Raw genomic sequence first — 24,590 nt, 5'->3', positions numbered from 1 at the left:
CAAAAAGCGGGCGCCGACAGAGGCGGCGGCGAAGCAAGAAGCGCCGCAAAGCGAGAAACAATTCAAAACACTTGTTGGTTTATGTCCGGTCGCGCCCAGCCGGGGCAAAAAGCGGCGACGGCGCGCCGGCATCTCTCACGACGCTACGAGGCCCTTTACGGACATCCGGTAATTACACGAGCAGAACGGGCCGCGATCCTTTACGGTGACACCTTTTAGCCACGTCGAGTTTCGAGCCGGTTTCTTTATCGAGTGACGGATTGCTTCTGACAATACAGGGCAGTGCAAGAAACATGCAGTGTGCAGTCGTGTACGTGCATGCGACCGCTTCGTGTTTTCATACCTAGTGGAATGGTGCAGCATGTTACGTCAGTGGAGTCGTACAGTGGAGAAATCCCCGTCTGGCCATCAGGATTTAGGTTTTCCGAGGTTTCTTTGAATCACATCAGGCTGATATCGGAGTAGTGCCTTTCGCGAGACGTCGGCATATTGTCTTCCTATCACAAGTCGTCGATGAGTTGTTAATTTTCAATTTGCTTTCGAGTTGCATTTCCGCGTTTGGCATCTGCTGCTCTCGATAGATCCATTCACTATAAGCGCTGCCGCGTGGTCTAAAGCGCCATGTCACGGATTGCGCGGATTAGTTCGGGTCCTCCCTCGCGCATGGGTGTGAGTGTTGTTCTTAGCATAAGTTAGATGAAGTTGGTTCAAGTAGTGGTGTAAGTCTAGGGGCCGATGACCTCAGCAGTTTGGTCCTCTAGGAATTCACACATATTTGAACATTTCTGAACTATTGCATTAGCTTTTTCTGGAAATAAAATCAGTCACATAATGAAACCTTTCTCATTTTTATTCTATTCGTTTATATATTTATTTGCAGCAGTCCTAATGTCATGGATGAACTTAATTTAATATTTGTGCTGCCGCGCGGGATTAGCCGAGCGGTCTGAGGCGCTGCAGTCATGGACTGTGCGGCTGGTCCCGGCGGAGGTTCGAGTCGTCCCTCGGGCATGGGTGTGTATGTTTGTCCTTAGGATAATTTAGGTTAAGTAATGTGTAAGCTTAGGGACTGATGACCTTAGCAGTTAAGTCCCATAAGATTTCACACACACTCACTTAATATTTGTGCTAACGTTTTTGTTTGACCAGTCTTTCTTAAGCTCCTCCATTTCTTTAAACCTCGGAAATGTAATACTCCATGCAAAAGGCACAGAGAGTAATGTTGAGTCACCGGTAACTAACCAAAAATAATTAGGATTATCCAGATCGTGAAACTATGTCCAGAGTGACTGGAATTATAATTGACAGGAGTTGGAAGTTTTGTGCCAAAATCCATGACCCGCTACTGAACAGACACACGTTGCGCATATAACCTTGTTAATTATGCAGGATGTCAAGTTGTTAATGTAATCCACATTAATATAATCAGTAACCTCTACTAAGCTTTCCATTAATGGCAGAATACCATCTATTTATATAAAGAAGTTTTTCGCGTGCGATATTAAAAGGACTATTCAGAGTATAGTGTTGTGTGGTTTTCTTTGCACGTATTTTTTTTAATAACTGCTGCCTTTGTTACAGTTTACTTCGTGATTATCCTTTATCTCTGTGGATAAAATTATTTTTTTATTTTTCTCTGTTCACAAGTGATCATTTATTCAGACATTAAGAAAAGTTTGAATAAATAATTAATTATTAACGTTTTCCCACAGTCTGGAACACAAAAAGGCTTTTTATTTATCATGAATGATTTTAGTTCTTTTCATTAACCATTGTCATGTCTTTTGGCTCGCGTATCTCGTGAATTTAACGTAAAACGCTTAGGTTTGTGATCAACAGAGGATTCAAAATCACGTTACTGTTAATGACCACGGTTGTTGAATGGTGCGTAACTGGTCATAATAAATGAAGAGATCCTTTAAAAAATATTTTTACATATCTAACAACTGGCGCGATGACCCACGTTCAATTTCCATTTGAACCAATGGTTTCTTCTGGAGGCACTGGAACGGTACCGACCGTGATTTCTGAACTTAGGAATAACCATTTGCTTATGCATTTCTGCTTTTTGGGAAGTACTGTAGCACACCTATTGGAAAAAAATGAAAGAAACAATCGTCTACTGTATATTCTTACCACCTAATTTTTATTTTTGTGAATAGTTTCATCATTTTTAGTCTAGTATTCAAATTTCAAAGTCATCATTATTTCTTTTCCTGCTTATCGCTGATTCACGGACTACTAAATGCAAACATGCACCAACACCATTTTAGAACTGGGATCTGGAAGGAACCCTACGGGATAAAGACCCTGAAAGAAGTGAATTCAGTAACCTGACGGCATCGGCTTTTAGTTAAAGTGGACAACAAAAAATATTTTCCGAATTTGAACACTTAGTGTGTAGAGACCACTGCTTTTACCGACATACACATCCGTATTTCCAATATTCACGAAAAAGACGTATTTTGTAGACTTCACAAGGCAACAAGCAATTGTCCTAGGTAAAGACAGATTTTAAGTTAGGCTATTTAATTCGCAAACCACTGCCATGAAATAACAAAATTCCAAATTTAGTTTAAATAAGTAAACAAAGAAATAATTAATTTAAACTAGGAAGATTAAGGTTCTACATGATTCTACTCAATTTTTTTCTTAACTGATTTGGATGTAATTTGTTGCTTCATTGAATTCACACCTCAGAGAGACTATGCAATTTCTTATTGCAGCGCAAGAGCTGCGTCGTATTCACACCGAAACGATAGTACTGTCCATGGTAGCCCGTTCTTCCAAGTCGTGAGTTTTGCTCTCGTCGCAAAAATTAACACTGGTTATGAATTTTCTTCAGCGAGTGGGTGACACAAGGCTGTAAAATGTAGTAAAGAGACTACAGGTTGGTCACTGCGTTTCTAGGGGTCGCTATTGTCGCCGAAACAATCGGTTTTCAGTTACACTGGTTATTTTCATCCTCAGTTTAACCTGAATGTTAAAACCTTTCAAAATAATCGATATCTGAAATAACCGATTTCCGGTTTTACATTGGTGTTATTTCCAACAATAAACTTGGGTATCTCACCAAGGTTGAAAATGTCTACGACTCCTTCACACATTTGAACTATTCATTCCAAAATATATAGAATCAAATTATCGAATAAAACAGGTAAACAAAAGAAAAGAGTCTGTCCACCGTTTGCTCTTTTTCTCAAAAAGTAATGAGGGTTTGAATACTACAAAAAATTCATCGGTACTCTCATACTGATTCAGATTTTTTAAATCTCCATCAATAAATCACGATGTAATCGAGGATTATACCACTATTTAGGCATTAGAAATAGTAGGTGCCAAAGGTTGTAAGCTAAGGTTCGAGAATTCTATTTTTCACGTTACGTTGTCCGTTTCTAGAGGTCGGAAGCAGATATTGGCATATTATGTAGACACAGGTATCAGATCAACTAATTTCTGTTTTTATTGTACTATGAATGAATTGTTAATTTTGTAGTCCATTACTCATGCCATGATTTTCTTTTTTAATTATTTCATAGAAAAGGGACACAAATAATAAGCTTATGAGTAAAATCCGTAGCGTTAATATTCTTAAACTGTTTCGAAAAAGCCGTTTTTTGGTCAAACATGTATCTTTATTTTAAAATGGTACTTTAAATACAGTTATTTTTTTTGCTACTAAAAGCAAAATGCTCTTTCAGAAGATTCAAATTAACGATTAAGATACTGGGAAATACCAGGAATTATTACCTGAAAATAGTCGGAATTTCAATAATGAATTAATCCAGTGGCGAATATTTATTGTCCAGTCTGTCCGTGTGTAGTACGTGTTATGTGTTACTTTGTAAGTTGACTCCTTTCACCAGAAACAATACCATTCAAAGATGGTATTCAACTTTCAAAAGCTACAGAACGTTCTACGTAACTTTTTTTTTTTAGTTTTATCTAGAACTAAAAATATAAGCAGCTTTGCTATGGCAAATTGCTACACATCCATTTTTTACACCAGATTATCATTAAAAAGGAGAAATAACTGTTGTCAGTGAGACCAAACAAATACCAAAAAGTAACTGTTATTCAGACCTAAAATACCGGTATCAGATTTAAGCGGTCGATGTTTCCCATCCCCATCTTTTCCCCATTGACCGTATGCTCAGATCGTACAATGAGAAATAGTTCATTGTTGCCTGATGGTTATTTCCCTATGTGTCAAGTGCAGGCTCTGGTGACACGGCTTTTGGGAAATGTCAGTGAACGGCACGTCCGCTGACCACAGTTGCAGGAGCTCTGGTCTATATCGGGGATGGCCGCCACGCGCCACGCGGGTTGTCCACCTCCCAGGCGCAACAGGTAGCTGGCAGGCGGCTGCCCGCGCTTCCGGCGCAGAGCTGCGGCTGCGGTGTGCGTCACGCGCTATTGGCGCCGTGATTGGGAGAGGCACGTCGGCCACGAGCGGGCAGCCTGCCTGCGGTCGCTGACTCCTGACTCCCGCTGAGCCAAAAAACCGTGGCCAGCCCTGCTGCACGGCTCTCGCCATACCTCGCACTGCATCGGAATGCCACGCCCGTGCGGACGTCTTGCCGCCCCCCTCCTTCCCCCCCAAAATAATTGGGCTTGAAACTCTGTTTTCGACTTTGACTGAGAGACATCAGTTTCTCTAACTGTACCTTCTTAGATTTGTCTCTATTAGTCACTATCACAGCCTGTGATAGTATCTCTTACCAAATGAAACTGGAGTTGATAGCCGGCCGGTGTGGCCGAGCGGTTCTAGGCGCTTCAGTCCGGAACCGCGCTGCTGCTACGGTCTCAAGTTCGATTCCTGCCTCGGGCATGGATGTGTGTCATGTCCTTGGGTTAGTTAGGTTTAAGTAGTTCTAAGTTCTAGGGGATTGATGACCTCAGAACTTAAGTCCCATTTGAACCATTGTTTTGGAGTTGATAGCCTTACGAAAAGCTGGTTTGAATTGTATTTAACAAATAGAATGTAAAAAGTTGTGCTGAATAATTCAGACAATGTCGGAAAGACAGAGAATTTTAGTGACCAAGCACTTCAGGCCACGAGGGGCCTACCGGGACCATCTGACTGCCGTGTCATCCACAGTGGAGGATGCGGATAGGAGGGGGGTGGGGTCAGCACACCGCTCTCCCGGTCGTAAGATGGTATTCTTGACCGAAGCCGCTACTATTCGGTCGAGTAGCTCCTCAATTGGCATCACGAGGCTGAGTGCACCCCGAAAAATGGCAACAGCGGATGACGGCCTGGATGGTCACCCATCCAAGTGCCGACCATGCCCGACAGCGCTTAACTTCGGTGATCTCACGGGAACCGGTGTATCCACTGCGGCAAGGCCGTTGCCCCATTTTAGTGACCAAAGGGGGAAAAAAATCGGTTAGGGAGTACCACAAGGTTCAAGTTTTGGCCCACTCCTATTCTTTATGTCTGCGAATGTCCATCCACTTAACATGCAACAAACAATATTTGTACTTTTTGCAGACGGTCCTAGTGTTATAAAAAATCTGTTTAATGAAAAAGCAGCAGATGAGTGTGTAAATAATGTTTCTGCAAAGAACTCTTAAGTGTTTTTTTGGAAATGGACTCTCCCTCAATTCCAGTCGTTCAGACAGTTGACTATAATGAGGACTACCAGGTGCTTGAAAAACACAGGAGCAATGATTAACATACAAAATGGTTCAAATGGCTTTGAGCACTATGGGACTTAACATCTGAGGTCATCAGTCCCCTGGAACTTAGAACTACCTAAACCTAACTAACCTAAGGACATCACACACGTCCATGCCCGAGGCAGGATTCGAACCTGCGACCGTAGCAGTCGCACGGTTCCGGACAGAAGCGCCTAGAACCGCTCGGCCACCGCGGCTGGCAGGTTAACATACCAACAAGACAAAATTACTTGCATACCAGTAATACAAAATATTTTCTTAAAACCTAGAGAAAGCAGTTGTGGAAAGAGTAACCCATCAGGCTCAGTAATAGTAGGCTATAGCGGTGAAGATCATGTAAAGTGCGGTATCATATGTACCGTGAATGTTTACTTATGCAAATGTGAGTCTGGCTGCTCTAGAGCAGAGACAACCATGGCATGCCGAACTCCACGCGGGTCGAGTGTGCGGGCCGCGTGCGGGCCTCGATTCAGCATATCTCGTCCTTTCCAAGAAGTACCTGATACAACCCGACATTTCATTCATTACCGCGGGGTGTCATTTTTCCGTCGGTACAGGTCTCTTCATTTCGGTAGAATCGTGATGTCAGCGCTCTTTGCTCTTCGCAATTTGTTAGTGGTATGACGGACGTTCACAGAACTAGTGGATGTTTTCACAAAAAGAGACAGTCTAAGGTTATATCGTCACAAGCCCTTAAAAATAAATGTGAATGACCGAAGAGAGGGATGAGAATTCTCAATACCCATTACGTAATCGCATGAGCGACGAGTAATGCAGATTTGCTGAAATAATATTGCAATAACTGACTAACTCCGTCCGAACAGGCCTTGAAGACGGAACAATGTCAGATTTCGTGACCGGAGCCGCTACTTCCCAATCAAGTAACTCCTCAACTGGACTCAAAAGGGCTGAGTGCTCCCCGCTTGCCACCAGCGCTCGGCTGACCGGACGGTCACCCATCCAAATGCTAATTAAACCCGACACCACTTAACTTCGGTGATCTGACGGGAACTGGTGTTACAATGCGGCAAGGCCGTTGGCCGATATTACATACCATGCAGAAAGATTTTTAAGACTTACTTGACAACGAAAGAGCAAAAAATAATTTTTCCATAATGTGGTGCCGTAGTCATAATACATTTCTTTAAAGTCAGTACCGCCATTAGACTGTTTTTTATTTGCAGTGTTACATTTACACGATCATTATTTCGGCTTCAAAGGGCCATTATCAAGTGTTTTAATGTTATACAGTGCCTAAGATGGCATACTGTCGTATTTTAGTATAGTGTATTTTAAATGCGACAGTATGCCATCTTAGGCACTGTATAACATTAAAACACTTGATAATGGCACTTTGAAGCCGAAACCATTATCGAGTAGATGTAACACAGCAAATAAAAAACAGTCTAATGGCGGTACTGACTTAAAAGAAAGAGCAAAAAGTTTCAGTGATCGATAGATGGGATTTATTTGACAGTGCTAATTTTACACGTATGCAGTACGTGAAGACCTTGTGGTATGAATAGTGAAATTTCTGAAGTCGCAAGCATTATTCCACAGTCAGGTGCAGTAGCTTTCGACGGAAATGAACGAAGACTGTGGAGGTATTACATATTACTGCAAAGTACATAGGTTAAGTCAAGGGGCAAGCCTGCTCCAAGTTTTCGATTTAAAATTCGCTATTGTGGAATTTATGAAGGAAAAAGTACTGCAGGAACAAAAGTTAAAACATCCGGAATGGATTGCAGATCTTGCATTTTGAGTGGACTTGACGGCACACTGCACCACAGTAATATATTGCAAGGTGAGAAACAAGTTCTTTCTGATTTGATGGAGATGTGTTTAAGAAGAAAATCGCATTGTAGAAGGGTCTCATTCTGACAAACACAATCCACTTCCCTAAGCTCACTACCGTTAAAGTAAATGTGAGCTTTGAAGAATTCATTGTGGTCTTGACAGAATTAGAAGGTGAATATAGATTAGTGTTTTCTGTATTCAGCTTTGGTATGATTAGGAACATTGGTAATAGGCGCATTAATCTCATGTTTTGTATATAATTATTTTAATTATGACATGCCGACACGATGTTTACACATTCATTTGTTATATGACACGATAAAAATCGCAGATGGCGGAGATTGTATGAATTGTAAAGTTGAAAATCCAAAGCTGGTAACACGGTCTTACCGTCACCAGTTATCTCAATAAATGCTTCACTAGCGATCTTGGCTGTTTGGAGTTTTTTCGATGTTCACTGTTACAGTACATATAAAGACTATATCTTGTAGTAGATTTTTCCATAAAATTAAATAATTTAACTACCTTGTCTGTTTATTACAGTTCTGTGTTATAATACGTTCTGGTACGGTCTCACGTAACTGATTCTTAAAGCCCCATAGGACCTGAAGTGTTTTATCTCAGTAACAGGAGAGAGCTATAGTTTGATATTTATCTGCTCGTATAGCGTAACGAGCACAGTATTAGCTTGCGAGTGAGGGTGGTGAACCCGACTGGGATTGAACCCACGCGACATATGAACTACTGTGGGCTTTTACGCCGCCGGTTGTCCTGAGTGTGGTTTTCAAAAATGGTTCAAATGGCTCTGAGCACTATGGGACTTAACATCTGAGGTCATCAGTCCCCTAGAACTTAGAACTACTTAAACCTAACTAACCTAAGGACATCACACACATCCATGCCTGAGGCAGGATTCGAGCCTGCGATCGCAGCGGTCGCGCGGTTCCAGACTGCAGCGCCTAGAACCGCTAGGTCACTTCGGCCGGCGTGTGTGGTTTTCAGGCGGTTTTCCAGGATTGTTCAAGCAAATGCTGGTCTGGTTTCCAAATTACGTCTAGAAACAGTTACAAGACGATAACCCACAGAGAACGTTTACACGATTTGCAGACAGATGGCACACAAGACTTCCATCTCTTAAGCCTACTTGACGAATGTGTGTTTAAGAAGGATATCGTATCACAAAATTAAATACTAAAGTAACATTTCCCAAATCCTGACGAACGGACTCCATATTAAGAAGGATAACCACCAGGGAAAAAAGCATGGTTATTAACAGACTAGCAGCCTAGCCTTACTTCATACGGATAGTACTAAGCATCTATAGCTGGGTGACTTGCTTATAATAGTGTCCGTCGGTTGTTTTCGGGAACAGAGCGATGGTGACGGACAGTCGGTCGCGGAGGCGTCCCCTCGGCGGTGTCATTCCCCTCCCGGGGAGGCTGCGGGACGGCCAGGCACACGTGTGGCGGTCGGTGGTCGGTGGTCGGTGGCTGATGGAGTTGGCGGCCCGCGAGGCGGCACGTCCCGGACTGCGGCTGCGGTCGCGAGCCACGTGACCGCTCGCGGCCGCCCTCGCTAACGATGCGGTCACCTGCTGGCTGCCCGCCTGCCCAGAGAATGACCGGTCTGGAGCGCGCCTTACCGAACTGCGGCCGGACTTCTGGTCTGGGGCAAGAACGGCGCCCACTTCTTCTGGCCGCGGTGGCCGCTCGCTTGACTTGCAGTGTTTGTTCCGCAGGGCTGCCTGCGTCCCTGCTCCGTGGAAAAGTACTCTTTAGCCTCGTGCCTCTTTCCGGCGAATATTCACGATGCATACGGCGGCTACTGTGGCAGGCCAGAAACCTGCGCCATGCCAGTCGGAACGGGTAATCGGTCACTTCTAAAGCAGGGATGGGTGAACGCCTTCAAATGTCGTCACCCTCGAGTGGCGAACAGAGTACGGCGGACCGTGGGCCAAACCAGTCATCTATAGATGTCGCCTGTAGGTTATGGTAGTATGAGCTACAGGTATCAAATTTGGAGAAATCATCTAGGTGTATACTGGTTTGATGCGGACCGCCACCCCTGTACCAAAGTCTTCATCTCAGAGTAACTCTTAACACCTGCTGTTCTCAATTATTTGTTTGAGATAATTCAATCTTTGTTTTCCCCTACAGTTCTCACCCTCTTTCTGGAACTGCGCGACCTCTACGGTCGCAGGTTCGAATCATGCCTCAGGCATGATTGTGTGTGATGTCCTTAGGTTAGTTAGGTTTAAGTAATTCTAGGGGACTGATGACCTTAGATGTTAAGTCCCATAGTGCTCAGAGCCATTTTTTTCCGCCCACACGTGACGCAGTGCATGTTGCGTTTCATATCATTAACGTACTAAAAATTAAGTTTTGCTTGGTGCCATCATGCAGCTATGAGGATAGGGTTAGTTTAACAGTCAGCCTTATTTGTAATATGAATTAGGCCTATAACTGTAAATGATGAAAGACAAGGAAGAGTCAGTGAGGGAGAGCTAACACTGACGATAATTTACACACTTTATGGCTTTCGGAAGCCGTGCTGCGTCGACCACTGACCATGCGCGTACTAATTGTTTCCACAACGGAAAATTTGCGAACCGTTGCTGCAGCACATCAGACTATTATTATTATTATTATTTCTCTTTCCTGTCTCAGACGTTATTATTATTGTTAGTATTATTATTATTTCTATAATTTTTTGTGACTGGAACTACCGTGATACCCACATTGGAAACAACAAATGAAAATGTTTGCGTGGTTGTGTAGTTTCCCGTCAAGAAAAATCACATGAACCAGTGACAGCCAAATGAGTGAAATCAAAGATATATTTCAGCATCTCTGGCTACAATAGTTGAGAAACTCGTTAAATGGCCTAGAACTTCCTCTTAAGAGTAAAAAACAACAAACGGCAAAACATTTAAATACATAAAGATTATCAAAACATCATGTGACACTGTCTCGCTACTATCGAACACAGTTAAATAGAACGAATAAACATGTTGATGATAGGTGCTCTTGCAGTTGTCAAGGCAGCGTAAATAATTCTGTCGAGAGGTGACGACCCTATGAAGAAATAGTGACCTAAGGAAAGATAAAAACTGTTTTTGATTCACAAACCGATTTTAATGGTTGAGCAAATATGCAGTGCTTTTGGGAAAAAAAGAAGAACGTTCGGAAGCAGTGTGAAGAAGAACAAAGAAAATTCATGGGAGACAGTTATATCGAGCCGGCCGGGGTGGCCGAGCGGTTCTACGCGCTACAGTCTGGAACCGCGCGACTGCTACGGTCGCAGGTTCGAATCCTGCCTCGGGCATGGATGTGTTTGATGTCCTTAGGTTAGTTAGGTTTAAGTAGTTCTAAGTTCTAGGGGACTGATGACCTTAGAAGTTCAGTCCCATAGTGCTCAGAGCCATTTGAACCATTTAGACAGTTATATCGACTTATTTATAGCTGAAGCAACGGTCGTGTTTTCATTCTTTTTAACTAATAGGTGCTGAAAAAGATGTATATACTACAATGTGTTGCCGCGCGGGATTAGCTGAGTGGTCTAGGGCGGTGCAGTCATGGACTGAGCGGCTGGTCCTGGCGGAGGTTCGAATACTCCCTTTGGCATGGGTGTGCGTGTTTGTCCTTACGATAATTTAGGTTAAGTAGTGTGTAACCTTAGGGACTGATGACCTTAGCAGTTAAGTTCAAATGGTTCAAATGGCTCTGAGCACTATGGGACTTAACATCGAAGGTCATCAGTCCCCTAGAACTAAGAACTACTTAAACCTAACTAACCTAAGGACAGCACATAACACCCAGCCATCACGAGGCAGAGAAAATCCCTGACCCCGCCGGGAATCGAACCCAGGAACCCGGGCGTGGGAAGCGAGAACGCTACCGCACGACCACGAGATGCGGGCAGCAGTTAAGTCCCATACGATTTCACACACATTTGAACATTATTTACAATGTGACCTCTTAGGAGAAACAAAACCAGTAGTCTCAGAAGTACATGTTACGTTTAATATCATTGACATACTGATAGGATCAAGTAGGTAAAAAGACGAGGGCTAGTAGAAATCCTTGGGTAACAGAAGAAATATTGAATTAAATTGATGAAAGGAGAAAATATAAAAATGCAGTATATGAAGCAGGCAAAAAGGAATACAATTGTCTCAAAAATGAGATCGACAGGAAGTGCAAAATGGCTAAGCAGGGATGGCTAGAGGAGAAATTTAAGGATGTAGAGGCTTATCTCACTAGGGGTAAGATAGATACTGCGTACAGGAAAATTAAAGAGACCTTTGGAGATAAGAGAACCACTTGCGTGAACATCAAGAGCTCAGATGGAAACCCAGTTCTAAGCAAAGAAGGGAAAGCAGAAAGGTGGAAGGAGTATATAGAGGGTCTATACAAGGGCGATGTACTTGAGGACAATATTATGGAAATGGAAGAGGATGTAGATGAAGATGAAATGGGAGATACGTTACTGCGTGAAGAGTTTGAAAGAGCACTGAATGACCTGAGTCGAAACAAGGCCCCCGGAGTAGACAACATTCCATTGGAACTACTGACGGCCTTCGGAGAGCCAGTCCTGACAAAACTCTCCCATCTGGTGAGCAAGATGTATGAAACAGGCGAAATACCCCCAGACTTCAAGAAGAATATAATAATTCCAATCCCAAAGAAAGCAGGTGTTGACAGATGTGAAAGTTACCGAACAATCAGTTTAATAAGCCACAGCTGCAAAATACTAACACGAATTCTTTACAGACGAATGGAAAAACTGTTAGAAGCCGACCTCGGGGAAGATCAGTTTGGATTCCGTAGAAATACTGGAACACGTGAGGCAATACTGACCTTACGACTTATCTTAGAAGAAAGATTAAGGAAAGGCAAACTTACGTTTCCAGCATTTGTAGACATAGAGAAAGCTTTTGACAATGTTGACTGGAATACTCTCTTTCAAATTCTAAAGGTGGCAGGGGTAAAATACAGGGAGCGAAAGGCTATTTACAATTTGTACAGAAAGCAGATGGCAGTTATAAGAGTTGAGGGGCACGAAAGGGAAGCAGTGGTTGGGAAGGGAGTGAGACAGGGTTGTAGCCTCTCCCCGATGTTGTTCAATCTGTATATTGAGCAAGCAGTAAAGGAAACAAAAGAAAAATTCGGAGTAGGTATTAAAATTCACGGAGGAGAAGTAAAAACTTTGAGGATCGCCGATGACATTGTAATTCTGTCAGAGACAGCAAAGGACTTGGAAGAGCAGTTGAATGGAATGGACAGTGTCTTGAAAGGAGGATATAAGATGAACATCAACAAAAGCAAAACGAAGATAATGGAATGTAGTCGAATTAAGTCGGGTGATGCTGAGGGAATTAGATTAGGAAATGTGCACTTAAAGTAGTAAAGGAGTTTTGATACTTGGGGAGCAAAATAACTGATGATGGTCGTAATAGAGAGGATATAAAATGTAGACTGGGAATGGCAAGGAAAGTGTTTCTGATGAAGAGAAATTTGTTTACATTGAGTATAGATTTAAGTGTCAGGAAGTCATTTCTGAAAGTATTTGTATGGAGTGTAGCCATGTATGGAAGTGAAACATGGACGATAAATAGTTTGGACAAGAAGAGAATAGAAGCTTTCGAAATGTGGTGCTACAGAAGAATGCTGAAGATTAGATGGGTAGATCACATAACTAATGAGGAAGTATTGAATAGGATTGGGGAGAAGAAAAGTTTGTGGCACAACTTGACCAGAAGAAGGGATCGGTTGGTAGGACATGTTCTGAGGCATCAAGGGATCACCAATTTAGCATTAGAGGGCAGCGTAGAGGGTAAAAATCGTAGAGGGAGACCAATAGATGAATACACTAAGCAGATTCAGAAGGATGTAGGTTGCAGTAGGTACTGGGAGATGAAGAGGCTTGCACAGGATAGAGTAGCATGGAGAGCTGCATCAAACCAGTCTCAGGACTGAAGACCACAACAACAACACTGGTAGCTAAATTTTTCATGGTTACATGATGGAGCTGTGAGCTGAGGGTTCACAGAAACTGAAACACTAAACAGGGACAATCAGGCTAGAGAACATGACTTTATCATGCGTGCAATGGATCCTCGTATTTACTGAAAGTAAATGATCCAACATAAAAACTGTGTATTATATACACATAATGCGCAGTTACACTTACTTGCAAGTCTAATACAGTCATAACTAATTAAAAAAGAGAAAAGTTTTTGACGGTAATGTGAGACTTGATCTCTCACTGTGCAAAATGAAAAGCCGTCTCGAGTATTTGAAAACAAAATTTTGAGAAAAATTTTCGGAGCAAAAAGGGACGACATTAGGGGAGAGTGGCGAAAACTGCATAACGAAGAGATTCATGAACTCTATTCAAGCCCTGACATAATCAGTATTATTAAATCGCGTAGGCTGCGATGGGCGGGTCACGTAGCTCGAATGGATGAGGGCAGGGCAGCACGCAGAGTACTGGTAGGGCACCTAGAGGGGAAGCGTCTTGTGGGGAGACCGAGGCGTAGATGGATGACAATGTGAAGGCTGATTTGAGGAGCCTAGGTATTGAAGGTGAATGGAAGGAAATAGCCCAAGACAGGGACAGATGGCGAAAATACGTTGCTGCGGTAATGGACTCTCGAGTCCGGTATGACCACTGAGTGAGTAATGAAACTGTTTGGCTAGAATTTCATATGTAAACTGTCATTAGAGTATCAGCTAGAGGTGCTATAACATAAAATCCATTCCAATCGTGTTAGGATGCACTGCTGAGTTCGATAAGAGAAATTAACCTTTTTGTTCTGCTACTACGATGGAAACACATTTTCCAAAGTACAAACTTCAAATCAGGACTGAAACTAGTTTTCTATTGGTTGCTCGGTAAAAGCCGAAACTGGAGATCCACTCCCAGATGTTCCCAATGTGGGAGCTAATGCTTCTGATGCGATCGGAATCGAGGACGGTCCAGCGGGAACAGAGCAGGTGGTGGTGTCGGCGCGATGATGTATGTGCGTGGCCCGTTGCCCGGTGCGTGAGGGGAGAGGTCAGTGCGTGAGTTAGGGGGCCGGGCGGCGCGGGTCACGTACCGGCCTTGCACCTCAAGGCTGCCCGCCACGCAGCGGCCGACAACTGTCTCCCCCCCTCCCCCCCCCCTCCTCAGCCCTCCCCTCCACCCACTCTTTCTCCTCTCCCGGCCTTCTCGTCATCTCTCACAGACACGCACGCATGCTCGCTCGCTCATGCAGACGCATTTACTCTCACGTCACGCACTGGGGGCCGTACCAGCAGACTGCGTCAAAGCCGCTTCCTATGCGTAAGACTCTCGCGTCCGGAACATAAACCGCAGATATTCGGCATCCAGCATTGCGCTGTGATAATTTCAGATTTCGCTTGCGTCCACTGTAGACATCACAGTGAACCTCAGGTGAAAACTCGTCTGTTACTACGAATTTGTGAGCACTCACTGACTCTTACAGATATGGCCAATATCTTCTGAAGATTCTACAGAACGAACTGCGGTTTTAAACTAAGTAGCAATGAAACTGGCCGATACTAAAAGAAATTACAGTCTGAAGGGATACCAACCATACAACATTCTAGTCAAAGTTTGCAGCCGACTGCCAATGTACTTACCAGTATTTCAACATTCGAGAACATGCACTGCGTCTGTAAATGAGTGAAATAACAAGAAAAAGCAACGTACTCGCTAACATGTTTGAGATGAATTTTGCGAAGGAGAAGTGTTTTAAATGAAAACAGCACACAGAATTGTTGCTGATGAAATTCAGGGAAACCGAGGAGAACGGAGACAGTTTTAAGTTAAAAACACTCTACAGGAAAAAAGGAATACATGATAGTTACAAAGAGTCCTAAAATTTTACAGTACTAACTTAGACAGGAGAACTGGAATAACCTCAATATAGAAAGGAACATACGACAGAAAATTTTGATACCGAAAAGGAACAATGCCTATCAGAAGTTTAAATTTGACTTAAGAGCTGCTGGCAAAGTATTGGTGCAAGCCCAAGTATCTGGAATTACTTTTGCTTGATGCTTTCAAGAGTCGAAAGGTTTAACAAGTTTGAATAAAAGTTGTCAAACAAAAAGTACTAGACAACGGAAAATGTCGTCTCTGGATATGTTACTGGCTTATGAAATGGTTGCTACGTGTGTGTATGAGGGTGGATGAAGAGCAGAGAAAACCAAAAGAAGTAATTGTCCTTCCTACAGTGTAAAATGAAACATTTTGAAGCCAGAATTGGAATCATAGGCCGGCCGGTGGGGCCGTGCGGTTCTAGGCGCTTCAGTCCGAAATCGCACTACTGCTACGGTCGTAGGTTCGAATCCTGCCTCGGGCATGGATGTGTGTGATGTCCTTAGGTTAGTAGGGTTTAAGTAGTTCTAAGTTCTAGGGGACTGATGACCACAGATGTTAAGTCCCATAGTGCTCAGAACCATTTGAACCATTTTTTTGGAATCATATGAACCATGTTGCGTACGAAATTTTGTATCACCAGAAAACTCAAACGATTTCAAAAGTGGTGGATCGTGATAGGATGCGTACATTCTACGGTGTACATTGGAAAGCCAGCATTGAGTTTCGGTAAAAACGAAATCATTATAGGGTCGTTTTCTCGTTCGTCTCTCTGCCTGTCCGACTGTTAAAAGTCCTTTTTTTCAGGAGCGGGTAAACGTATCGAGTTGAAAGTAATGCCGCGTATTAAGGTCTACTGATCGTTAGCTGTGTAAAGAATAGAAGCTTCTAAGTCAATGCAATCAAAAGATACATCCATTTACGTCACATATTTTGATACCCTGAAACTCACTCATGAAAGCCTATAGGGTACTTGCCTTTCACTTAGAATCATGCAATTTAACAAGAATCAAGGTTTCACAGTACAAGTAAAGGGAAAAAAACGAAATTTGTTAATTTGTAATTCTATCACACGAAAAAATATTTATTTTGTAATCTGTTGTCGGACTGTCTGTCTCTCTGAATGTTAACACCCGTTTTCCTCAGGAAAGGGTAGAAGTATTAAATTTAGGTTTGCGTCACATAATAACGTCTACGTTCCTTTAGAGGTGTGAAAAACTTAACCTTCTAAATGAATGAACTCGACAAATAAGGTCATTTATGTCACATATTTTGACATTCTACAACTCACTCATCAAGACTTACAGCACTTCACGTTGACCTACAATCATGAAATTTGGCAAGAAGCAAGGTTTCAAATTTTTTTTGACCACTTATTATCTGATCGTCTGTTTGTCCGACAGTCTGTTAAGCCCTTTTTCCTAAGAAGCGGATTGACATATCTGTTTCAAATTTATATGACGTGCTAGGGTCTACGGTCTCTTGGAAGGTAAAAAAAATTAACCTTCTAAGCCAATGCAATCAAAAGATACAACCGTTTATGTAACATAATTTGATAGTTAAAAATTCACTCATCAAGCGCGACGGGGTACTTTTCGTTGATGTAGAATCATGAAATTTGGCGAAACGCAAGGTTTCACAGTACAAGTAAAGGAAAAAATCCGAAAATTGTTAATTCTGAATTATATGTAACTAAAAAAATTATTCGCATTTGTATCCGACTGCCTGTTTGTCCTGTTAAGAACCCCTTTTTTCAGGACCGACTCGATGTATAACTGGCAAGTATTGATATCGATAACAGCCAAAAATCATCGACATTCTCGATTCGCGGGATGGACGATGTGTTTATATACAAAATTAAGTTTGTACAGAACACCCGCCCGCATACGTAATTTTTTTCTCCGTATGTGGCGGCTTTTCCTTTTTCATTTCATCTTGTACAGAATATACCTGTCGCATCAAGGTGATTCGCGCAAGAATTTTGATACCGAAAAGGAACAATGCCTATCAGAAGTTTAAATTTGACTTAAGAGCTGCTGGCAAAGTATTGGTGCAAGCCCAAGCATCTGGAATTACTTTTGCTTGATGCTTTCAAGAGTCGAAAGGTCAGTCCCTTTACGGCGGTTGTGCTTTCTCCATATGGCAAACCCATTAGGAAATGAATGAACGAATCCGGCTGCCTGTTACGAATTCTTTGCTGTTCGAAAGGGCTCTCGCCGTCGGTAGCGTTGGCTGACACGCAGACTTGCTTTGGAATGTCCCGAAGTAACAGTCGGCCACCTGCAAATTAAAATTCCACAGCTCGCATTTTCGAAAGCCTACTTGTGGCCTTTCCACTTATGGAGACAGTCGTGCCAGACGACGATACATCGCGGCTGTTAGAGACGAGACCGGCAATGCGGAAAGTTCAGTTCGTTACTTTCCGTCCAACTAACGCCCGTACAGCACTGCGGACTTCGGCGTCCTTTGGCCGCGACGACAAATCTCGCTCTGCGGCGAGCCTGACGCCTTTACAAAGCGATTACAGCGCAAGCCGGTGTGTCCGGCCGCCGCGCCACGGTAGTGACCGGACGTCTCCCCGTGATGGATCCCTTTCGTCTCCCAATTACTCCAAATGGGCGCTGCCGCTTTGAGGGCAGTCGTACTGAAAAATGGTAACGCTCTGCGGTCTAAAGAGCTGGCGAGCCTTTAATCTGCACCGCGAGGGACACGCAAACCGAACACAGATTCCAGTGTCGCAGATTCGCCGCCAAAGGGCGTTATAAGTGGCGGCGATCGGCGGCGGAACTGGGTCCATTTGGGCGCGCTGCTGTACGAGATGGGCGCTTTGGTCGCCGACATCGCCGCTAATGGGCGCTCGCGGGCGGCGCCGTCTGTCATGGCCGCCGAGCCGAGAAGGCGCGGGGTCTCCCCACGTTCCAGGCAGGCACGCGGCTGGCCTGCCAACACCTTTTATAAGGGTCAGGATTCAGAGATTCTCACATCCTGTTTGCTCTGTACCGTACCTTCTTCTTCTTGCGGTGCCATTAGAACTTACGATTTTGGCGTGCCTCTTGTTATGGTAACATGCACCGGACCCAGTTTACACTACTGGCCATTAAAATTGCTACACCAAGAAGAAATGCTGATGATAAACGGGTATTCATTGGACAAATATATTACACTAGAACTGACATGTGATTAACTTTTCACGCAATTTGGGTGCATAGATCCTGAGAAATCAGTACCGAGAAGAATCACCTCTGGCCGTAATAACGGCCTTGATACGCCTGGGCATTGAGTCAAACAGAGCTTGGATGGCGTGTACAGCTACAGTTACCCATGCAGCTTCAACACGATACCACAGTTCATCAAGGGTAGTCACTGACGTATTGTGACGAGCCAGTTGCTCGGCCACCATTGACCAGACGTTTTCAATTGCTGAGAGATCTGGAGAATGTGCTTGCCAGGGCAGCAGTCGAACGTTTACTGTATCCAGAAAGGCCCGTAAAGGACCTGCAACATGCGGTCGTGCATTATCCTGCTGAAATGTAGGGTTTCGCAGGGACAGAATGAAGGGTAGAGCCACGGGTCATAACACACCTGAAATGTAACGCCCACTGTTCAAAGTGACGTCAGTGCCAACAAGAGGTGACCGAGGCGTGTAACCAATGGCACCCCATACTATCACGCCGGTGATACGCCAGTATGACGATGACGAATACACGCTTCCAATGTGCGTTCACCGCAAAGTCGCCAAACACGGATGCGACCATCATGATGCTGTAAACAGAACCTGGATTCATCCGAAAAAATGACGTTTTGCCATTCGTGCACCCACGTTCGTCGTTGAGTACACCATCGCAGGCGCTTCTGTCTGTAATGCAGCGTCAAGGGTAACCGCAGCCATGGTCTCCGAGCTGATAGTCCATGCTGCTGCAAATGTCGTCGAACTGTTCGTGCAGATGGTTGTTGTCTTGCAAACGTCCCCATCTGTTGACTCAGGGATCGAAACGTGGCTGCACGATCCGTTACAGCCATGCGGGTAAGATGCCTGTCATCTCGACTGCTAGTGATTCGAAGCCATAGGGATCCAGCACGGCGTTCCGTATTATCCTCCTGAACCCACCGATTCCATATTTTGCTAACAGTCATTGGATCTCAACCAACGCGAGCAGCAATGTCGCGATACGATAAACCGCAATCGCGATAGGCTACAATCCGACCTTTATCAAAGTCGGAAACGTGATGGTAAGCATTTCTCCTCCTTACACCAGGCATCACAACAACGTTTCACCAGGCAACGCCGGTCAACTGCTGTTTTTGTTTGAGAAATCGGTTGGAAAGTTTCCTCGTGTCAGCACGTTGTAGGTGGCGCCACCGACGTGAACCTTGTGTGAATGCTCTGAACAGCTAATCATCTGCATATCACAGCATCTTCTTCCTGTCGATTAAATTCGCGTCTGTAGAACGTCATCTTCGTGGTGTAGCAATTTTAATGGTCAGTAGTGTATCTAGGCGTAATGTCGCAAAGTAATATGAAATGGAATGAGCATGTGAGGATTGTAGTGAGGAAGCCGAATGGTCGACTTCGGTCTACTGGGATAATTTTAGGAAAGTGTGGTTCATCTGCAAAGGAGACTGCATCTAGGACACTAGTGCAAGTACTGTTCGAGTGTTTGGGATCCGCACCAGGTTAGAGTGAAGGAAATTCAGAGGCGGGCTGCCAGATTTGTTACCGACAGGTTCGAACAACAAGCAAGTATTACGGAAATGCGTTGGGAACTGGATAACTGGAGGGAACGCGACGTTCTCTCGAGGAGCACTGTTGAGAAAATTTAGGGAACAGGTATTAGATGCTGTCTGCAGAACGATTCTACTGACATCAACGAACATTTCGCGTAAGGGCTACAAGGATAAGATTGGAAAGTTTAGAGCTCGTATGGAGGGGTGTAGAGACTCGTTTTTCCCTCGCTCTATTTGCGAATGGAACAGGAAAGAAAATGACCTGCGGTAGTACAGGGTACCCTCCGCCAAGCACCATACTGTGGTTTTTGCAGTATATATGCAGAGGCGGATGAGAATCTCAATATTAATGATTATTATTATCTAAATAAAAAAGATTTTTTTATCTCACACGTTTTCAGATCGAACTAAAAAGCAAATTTCCTACTAGCCCCATAAAGATACCTAACCCAGACAGATAGTCCTCACAATTTGTGAATGTGAATTTTAACAGATAAAACAATGCCTGTTAGTTTTAAAACGGGAAACATACAATAGATAATAGTAAGGAGGTGAACTACTCATGTATCAATTAGTAAGCAGTGTAACAGTAAGGAGGTGAAATATCCATGCACGAATTATGTACTGCATGAGTCCCATGTTTTTGTTTTAAAACTTACAAGTATTTTCATAGGTGTTAAAAATTCACAATCACAAATTTTCAAGACTATCTGTATGGGATAAGGAATCTGTCTCTGGCGAAGTGAAATTATTTTGTACTTGCTTTAGAAACGTGATAATTTAAAATTCATTTTTATTCAAACACCTATTCCCTCCTATTTAGTCTTGTGTGTGTCAAATGTTTTCATCGTTTTCAGACATTTATTTGAGATTATTTCAGGCTTATTTCAGTTTCTCATCACCTGACTCAACATATTGCTTCGTCCTACGTATATCTCGGGAAAAGACCGTGAAGGTAAGAATTAGAAGGATTCAAGTTCACACAGAGGCTTGGCAGCAATCATTCTTCCCGTGACACATTCGCTAAGTGGAACAGGAAAAGGGTAAGTAGCAGTGGTACACAAGGCGTCCTCCGGCAAATATTGCGCTATCATACGGTTATGAGCTATGTAAGTTTAGCGTCTCTCGCTCTTCAAGAAACAGTAATGATAAAAAAAGTATCCTCCGCGACAAACCAGACAAGAAAGAAAGTTAATGTTGCATTGTTATGACATTGTGAGCTTAGTTTAAAATTTCAGGTATCTAGCTCACTAGGAAGTTAGTTTAAAAATGATTAATTGTACCGACGGAAGTCCCTTCAGCATGGACATCAGCACAAGCTAGGATCGAAACACTCTACGGAAATTTGCCTGCTGTGATTTAGGAAAACTAAGGAGCATCTTAGTTCGAGTGCTGGAAGGGATTGCTCCAAATGCGAATCCAATATCTTGACCGCAACAAAACCCCGCACGGTATGTTATTGAATGTACTTCTGTAGATCAAATAGAAGGGAAAAAAGTGTTACAAGAATATCGAGGCTGACGAAATGTACAAATATGGAACAAATTTATTCTTGGCTGTCTTAAGCAGTAGAGCCGGCACTTACTGCTTAATCTCAGTCACTTTTTATTTATTTTATAATACATTCAATTTATCCTTCGCCGTCGATTGTATTACAATGTCGGCTTTTGTTCTGCATCTAAGTAGGGCACTGTGACAGCAAATATAAAATACACATCTTTTTCGAAAGTTGGAATCAAACAAGCAGCCGCACCACTATCGAGAGACCACAGTGGAGCTGTTATGTTTGGCCAAAATTCATACATGAAACGCGTGTATCATACCGTAAACATAGCTACTTGAAAACAAGAACACTCTTGCAAAACTATATATTCTGAAATGTAGCAAAGAAGCTAGCGCTGTTCCTTACTTTCTTACAACTAGTTTCAGTTTTTACCACTCACAGGAGACGACTACAGTTCTAGCAAAACAGACGTCTGTAATGTAGGATCTATATATGTGTTACTAACTTTATCCGTAAGAGAAAACATCGTTGTTTTGAACCTAAGCTTAGTTACACGGGCACTTCTGTGATCTCAAAGGTACGTCCAGAATGGCGACGTACTTATACGACTTCATACTGTTTCTTGTCGTGAAATACCCACCACGTTTCAAGGCAGACAACGAAGGAGCTGCAGTAAGGACGCCCATACCATTCTTTCATCGAATCTCCTTAATATCTGCTCCATAAATTACAATTGCCCCTTTATATCAAGAAGTTTTGTTACTAACGCCATCTGTCGTATCTTTTTCCCTGTTACATACCAGTCAGTAGTCTCTTGCCTTTCATTGTGTTCGTTGCTCGTCTCCTCAAATTGTCCCTTCTAGCGCGTGCCCTCACTGCGTCACTGGACCTTCAAGGGGCTTTCCTAATTAGTGGTTCGTTGGTTGTGTTGGGGAAGGAGACCAGACAGCGAGGTCATCGGTCTCATCGGATTAGGGAAGGAAGTCGGCCGTGCCCTTTGAAAGGAACCATCCCGGCATTTGCCTGGAGCGATGTAGGGAAATCACGGAAAACCTAAATCAGGATGGCCGGACGCGGGATTGAACCGTCGTCCTCCCGAATGCGAGTCCAGTGTCTAACCACTGCGCCACCTCGCTCGGTCCCTAATTAGTGATCACTGCCACGGAGCAGTACCAGGGTACGTTTGCAGGCCGGTATCCGCTGATGCGGCACGGCTTTCGTGTTGTAAAAAGCCACCGATTCTGTTAAAGCAGCCTGCTGGCACGACCGCCGGTGTCAATTCGAGTGTTTTATTTATTCTTTTTGGGCTACCTGCCCGGCTGCGCCTCGCCTACCGCAGGTGAGACACGTACTCACCGTCACCCGGAGCCAGGCGGCTGCGACGTAGAGGCGTGTTCTTGTCGGCTTTGGACCGCCCCGTCAAACCCGACGCTATTCAGCCCTCGCAGCGGGTGCAAGTAATTGCATTAAGCCAGCGACGGGAAAAAGAAAGGCCACCCAAGGCGGACAAGAATAGACAATGAAAGGCGCTGTCTTTTTGTGGCGCGGTAACTGGTGTCCACCGTAGAGTCAGCTGTGGTACTGAGTTTAATCTCTTAGGAGAGCAAGCACGGCGATGCAAGAAAATATGAGAGGAGAGCTAAGTGGTTCCTGGCGCGAGAGAAAGGTGGGGGATCTGCGGTGAAGGCATTAGCACGCAAAAGTGGGAGGGAATGCGCAGGTGGTGTTGACTGGACGGCTCGAATTTTCTAGCTGAGTAGGCAGGTCTCATCAGGAAAGTGCCGTGGCCTGGAACCGAACCGGTGCTCCGCAGGGTGAGTGGCCTCCTACGCAGCACTCGTAAACGTCGTGTTTCCGATCCGTCCCACGTTACTGTACGTGACGATGTTGCTCAAAATATAGAGAAATATAACGCAGTAATTGGAGATAGCATGGCAGAAATATTAGAAAAGACGCAGGTTCGAATCCTGTCTCGGGCATGGATGTGTGTGATGTCCTTAGTTTAATTAGGTTTAAGTAGTTATAAGTTCTAGGGGACTGATGACCTCAGAAGTTAAGTCCCGTAGTGTTCAGAGCCATTTGAACCATTTTTTTCTGTTTCTAACTTCTGGCCGAGTTTACGTTCCAAGAGTGAAATACGTCAGGAGTTCAGTGATGATTTCGACAACCATATAGTGGTATTCCACGGTACCCGCGGTTATCCTGAAAAGTCGCATTACTGCGAACAATTATGTGACCGGTCCATCCCATGGTACAGTGTTTGTTCACAAATGGTGATACTGTGGTCCAAGACGGCCCTGTTTCCATAGGTCGCATCGTCCAGGATTTGTTTTGTGGGTACGAGGATGAATTGTCGCATCTCTCCTCGCCACCAAAGCCATCATTTATATATATATATATATATATATATATGGTGTTACAAAAAGGTACGGCCAAACTTTCAGGAAACATTCCTCACACACAAATAAAGAAAAGATGTTACGTGGACATGTGTCCGGAGACGCTTAATTTCCATGTTAGAGCTCACTTTAGTTTCGCCCACCTACGCTCAATGGAGCACGTTATCATGGTTTCATACGGGATAGTCTACCTGTGCTGCTAGAACATGTGCCTTTACAAGTACGACACAATATATGGTTCATGCACGATGGAGCTCCTGCACATTTCAGTCGAAGTGCTCGTACGCTTCTCATCAACAGATTCGGTGACCGATGGATTGGTAGAGGCGGACCAATTCCATGGCCTCCACGCTCTCCTGACCTCAACCCTCTTCACTTTCATTTATGGGGGCATTTGAAAGCTCTTGTCTACGCAACCCTAGTACCAAATGTAGAGACTCTTCGTGCACGCATTGTGGACGGCTGTGATACAATACGCCATTCTCCAGGGCTGCATCAGCGCATCAGGGATTCCATGCGACGGAGGGTGGATGCATGTATCCTCGCTAACGGAGGACACTTTGAACATTTCCTGTAACAAAGTGTTTGAAGTC

At 43.8% G+C, this 24,590-nt stretch overlaps 1 protein-coding gene and 1 pseudogene across 1 annotated transcript in view; both read right to left on the bottom strand.

Annotated features, from left to right (window-relative positions):
- Nucleotides 1-24,590, bottom strand: part of LOC124802715 (zinc finger and SCAN domain-containing protein 22-like) — a 765,984-nt gene that overhangs the window by 383,013 nt on the left and 358,381 nt on the right. The gene's annotated exons all lie outside the window — the stretch shown is intronic.
- LOC124803993 lies at nt 5,240-5,357 on the bottom strand (annotated as a pseudogene).

The sequence above is a fragment of the Schistocerca piceifrons genome, chromosome 6 (genome assembly GCF_021461385.2).
Source record: "Schistocerca piceifrons isolate TAMUIC-IGC-003096 chromosome 6, iqSchPice1.1, whole genome shotgun sequence".
In the NCBI taxonomy this organism is placed as follows: Eukaryota; Metazoa; Arthropoda; class Insecta; order Orthoptera; family Acrididae; genus Schistocerca; species Schistocerca piceifrons.
Note: the sequence above shows the minus strand (reverse complement) of the source record. Positions and strands in the feature narration are given on the sequence as shown.